At 35.2% G+C, this 4,946-nt stretch overlaps 1 pseudogene; it reads right to left on the bottom strand.

The window, feature by feature from the left end:
• Window positions 1-1,012: 1,012 nt before the first annotated feature.
• LOC149213676 (uncharacterized) lies at window positions 1,013-2,527 on the bottom strand (annotated as a pseudogene).
• Window positions 2,528-4,946: the final 2,419 nt, after the last annotated feature.

The following is a 4,946-nucleotide window of genomic DNA, read 5'->3' on the forward strand; positions in this document are numbered from 1 at the left end:
CCTATTCATCATTATTTTTTTTACCATAAAAAATGTAGAATTAAAAGATGACAAATTAGAAGAATCTTATTATTGTTGTATACTAGTTGTTTCAACAATAGATTCTGGATGACACTGTTTGATGAAAGAGATCTCTCCCTAATGTATCACAACCAGTTTCCACAGGTTCTTTTATAATGCATCATATTCTACATATGTAAGTGTGGAGTAAAACAACACCCCATCTCCATGGAGTCCCATAGTTTGTCTATACATACAAACATGTCACAATGCCATATGCACACTTTTCTCAACAACGAGAAATGAGGTCTTCTTGTCACCTATAACATTATCATGGATTCCATCGAGCGTTTATCCTTTCGTGGGAGAAATAAAACATATATTTACTTGAAAAAGAGTTTCACAATAACACAATTAGAGTTACAGCCCTCTAAAGTCATGACTACAAGGAAACTCCAGCCCTAAAAAGAAACTAGAAATACTAGCATATGAAGCACTGTCTCTAGACATTGATGCCGAAACTGATGTTCTATAATGTCTATTTTCCATAAGTTTGAGGTACTGTAATGGAGAAATGTCGCATGATTCAATGAAAGATAATTTCCCTTTAAGATGCTAGGCCCACCCATTTACAACGTTACTGACCTTGTACCTCTACATCCATATCTTCACGGCTGGAAATCAACATTTGGACAGATCGGCTTACTCTAAAAAAAATAGATTGAACTTTTAAAAGGAAATTTTTCTTAATTGGTTCTGCCATTGTTTTAATTTTCAATCCCTCTTTTTATGAAACACAAGAATACAAACCCACTAGACAAACCTCTCATAGAATTATAGTCTAAAACCTAACAAGATTCTCAAAATTAAAGCGAAAAAAAAAACAATAATTTTATACAGAAGACCGTGAGAGAATTTTGAAGCAAAGTTCAGACATATTCGTGATTTTAAGGACAACAGAAAACTATTTTACAGAATGTATGAATTATAGTAGAATGCAGATCATTAATTACTAAACAGAAACTGTGCATCTGTAGAAAATTTCATCCTCATTCTCCTCATCTTCCTCTTCTGAATCAACAACATCTCTTGGTGATTCCAATGCTCCACCCATAGAGAATAATGGACCCATGTCCTCATTCTCAATATAGTTACCTTCCAGTCTTTCTTCAAACCTTTGGTCACTGCAATTAAGCAGCCATGCTAGGCTACATCTAATACCCTTTCTTGACATTCTTTGGAACCGAGATTTGATTCTGAATTCTAGGTGGTATGTAAAGTGAGATGGAAATTCTACAAGTTCCTCTAATGGCTTGTTCATCTCAGCCTTAAAAAAATAAAAACTACGTTTCATGAGTTCCACATTTACAAAAAGTAGTTGGGGACAAGAAACTACCATCTTTGCTATGTCCTCATCTGAGAAACCATGTCCTCTAAAAAACTCCACTCGTTTTTTAATTGGAACATGAGGAAGGCTTACAACTTGTGGCATCTTCTCTAAAATTATACCAAAGTCTTAAAACTAAGCCCCAGGCTCTGTGCATACAATGCTATAACAAAAGCAAGAGCTTTGCGCCGTACAACAAAACTATGAAAACTTTCCACATTGCGCTTCATTATCTCGTCCAGCTCATATCTAAGAACATACGGTCTCTTCTCGATCATTCTAGCTAGAACTTGTTTGGGAAGTCCTAGATTCTCAAGGTAAGAAACAATAGGTTTAATCACTTTACCAACCCACATAACCAAAATCTGATGACACTGTGTCACCATCGGTCTAATGTCTCTTGGGTTCACTCCAATACTGACCAAATAAGCGACAGATGTACTCATTTTCCCTTCAAGTTTAAATTCCAGAATCTCGGGATACTTCTGTAATACTACTGGAATGTCGATTCTCTCAATGTCAAGACCTCACAGAATTTTAATAACCGGCACAAGGTCTGTAATAACGCTAGCATACAACACTTGGGGATGTTTTCTAAGAAAAATTAGAAGCTCCTACTTTTTAAACAATTTATTCAAATAATCAAGGATGGGAACCATATTTTTCCTCACACTACAACCGAGCATGAGTGGATCCTGATTTATGTCATCAATGGTGAGACCTAATCTCTGTAGGAAGTCCATCCTTTCTTTCCTAACATACACTGTCAAAGGAAGTTCGAAGTGTTCCAGCTCGTCAAGGACTATCCCGATACCTCTCAAGTAATCACAAATGATCACTCGAGAAACAAGCTTCTCCTTTCTCCCTGCACAACACCCCAAGTCACAATTGGCATCTGGCACTCAGGAATGTTGTTCAGCTCGCCGGAAGTTGCCGTACTAGGTACTCTGAAAGCAACATTCCCTCCATCTAGCATTTGCATTTTCAATGTCAAAAACAATCTTTTCCTTGAAAGAAATCAATTTCTTTCAAATGGATGTCATCCTATATTGCAGTTTATTTAACACGAGTTTCCATTGCTTCTTTCGATGGAAACTTGGGGAGCGGATGTTGCTCCCACACTCGATTGATCCCACACATATGCTTTTCCTGGCGTGGCCCCGGAGGTCGAAATGTGATTTTCTCTATTAAGGTTTAAGTGTGCAATCCCTGCATGTAGAATTGAAAGAAAGCAAGAACGAGAATGATTTGTTGAAAATCCCCACATTGCATCATTCTAAACACTGGAATTATATGAAGATGTCTGCAGCAAAAGTCCCAATGCCACCTCATTCATGCCATGGAGGACCGAACCACGACAATGATACTGGCAAGTGTGTGGTTGTTAACCACAACATATTAACAACCACAAGGTCAGAGGTTCAAACCCTTCTACTATTAGTATTTGGGGTTTGGTCGGAGGTTAAAACCCTTCTATCAGTGTTTGGGGTTTAGTGGGCTTTGGGTCAAGATTTTGAACCAAAGCTCTAATACCATGTGTAAGAGCCCTTTCCTAGGGTCTTCTAAAAAATCTATTTCTAATGAATTTAAATGCAATAAAAGACAATAGTTTACTTTCTTACAAGACTTTTAAACAAATAAAATTTTACAATTACGTTCTAATCCTTATAACTTATGGAGAACATTTCATTTTAATAAATTTACCTGAGTAATCTATAGAAGAATACCTGTACCGGTGGCTGGTGGAGATGCCTTTGAGCTGCTGCTCCTGCTGAACGCTCCTCTTGACTGACCCAACTGGATTTACCTCCTAGCCAACTAGGAAATAATTCCTAGCCCAGGAAACCTCCACAGGTTCCCTAGCCCTCTGAGCCCAAGTCCAACCAGATGTAGTGTGTGTGTCCAAGATGAATAATCCAGACCAAGATAAACAATATTTCCCTCATCTCAACAACCCAAGAAACCTCCAAAGGTTCCTAAGGTCTCCAAAAATCACAATAAATCATGAAATCACAATCAACCCTAAAATCATAAGCAAGACTCCACCTCCCATTTTCTCCCTTCCCCCTTCCCTTTTTATACCCTCTTTCTCTTCTCCATCTCAACCACCTCTCATTAATGTCATTAAGCTCTCATCCATCCTTACAGTTGACTTCTCTTCTCTGATGTAAAGCTTGGAGTACATTTGGAAATGTGACATGAATATAAAATTGGGAAATTAATGGGAGATGACCATGTCTTCTCCCAAGTAAATCTGAAAGTACATTTGGGAATGTGAGATGAATATATATATATATATATATATATATATATATATATATATATATATATATAATTGAATGGAGAGGACTATATATTTTCCCAAGTAAATGTGAGGGTACATTGGGAAATGTGAGATGTAATTAAATGGATAGGACCATGTCTTCTCCCTAGTAAATGTGAGGATACATTGGGGAATGTGAGATGAATATATATATGATAATGAGTTGAAGAGGACCATGTCTTCTCCCAAGTAAATGTGAGGGTACATTAGGGAATGTGAGATGAAGACATATATAATTTGAAATAACGGAAGGAGACCTTATCCTACCTAATATTAAATTTGAGAAGGTAAGTTGTGAATTTGAATAATAGAAATCATGAATTTTATATTAGACCAATATTTCTCAATATTTTCAGATAATGTAAACATTAATAAAATTTGCAGGATAAGATTTAAGTGGGGCATTACATTCTTGGCCGCATTGAGCAACACATTCTGTGTCTTCCTCACTCTCAACTATTAGGCTCGAGTGCTAAGGACCCAACTCGTGCAAGTCCTCTGATGCATAATAGTTAGTATGGCTATGATAGCACCTAGTTTTGTTGAATTGTCTTGATGTATATGCTGGCTAGTAGTCTATATTATAGTTGTTTAGGTGATAGATGGTTTCCATACATTTATTCATATAGGGCCTTGTTTGATTGACTTAAATTATTGATATTTTAAATGACATATAATGTGGTTCAATGGCCAATAGACCTAGTTTCCCAATGGGCAAGTTGAGGCCACTAAATGTCTTTTTATAAATGGTACTTGCTTTGTTTAAAATGAATGATTGAAAATGTCCTACCAAACTTACCATTTTTATTTATTTATATAAAAATATATAATATTATTAGGAACTAAAATTTCTTGAGATGCAAATATCTTTTCATATTTTCTACTCAAAATGAAATTTACATAATGAGAAATTTGATCTCTATCAATACTAAATAAATTTATAATTAGAAATGATTTATAATATATATATATATATATATATATATATATATATATATATATAATTCCTTATATATAATTTGATTTCATAAATAAATTGATATAAATATTTACATTTAAATGGTTTTATGTGCGATTAAGGTATCAACTTGATTATAATAAAGGATGTGAATGTTTACATCTAAAGTACCATAATACCCAGTATCAGCTTAAACCTAGGTATTTGTGACGCATACACATAGAAGAAAAAGTATTTTCTTGATGTGATACAGTTCGATGGTAATTACCATTCCCAAT

The sequence above is a fragment of the Pinus tabuliformis genome, chromosome 1_1 (assembly GCF_031772625.1).
Source record: "Pinus tabuliformis cultivar Carrire ecotype Pingquan chromosome 1_1, CPIR1, whole genome shotgun sequence".
Taxonomy (NCBI): domain Eukaryota; kingdom Viridiplantae; phylum Streptophyta; class Pinopsida; order Pinales; family Pinaceae; genus Pinus; species Pinus tabuliformis.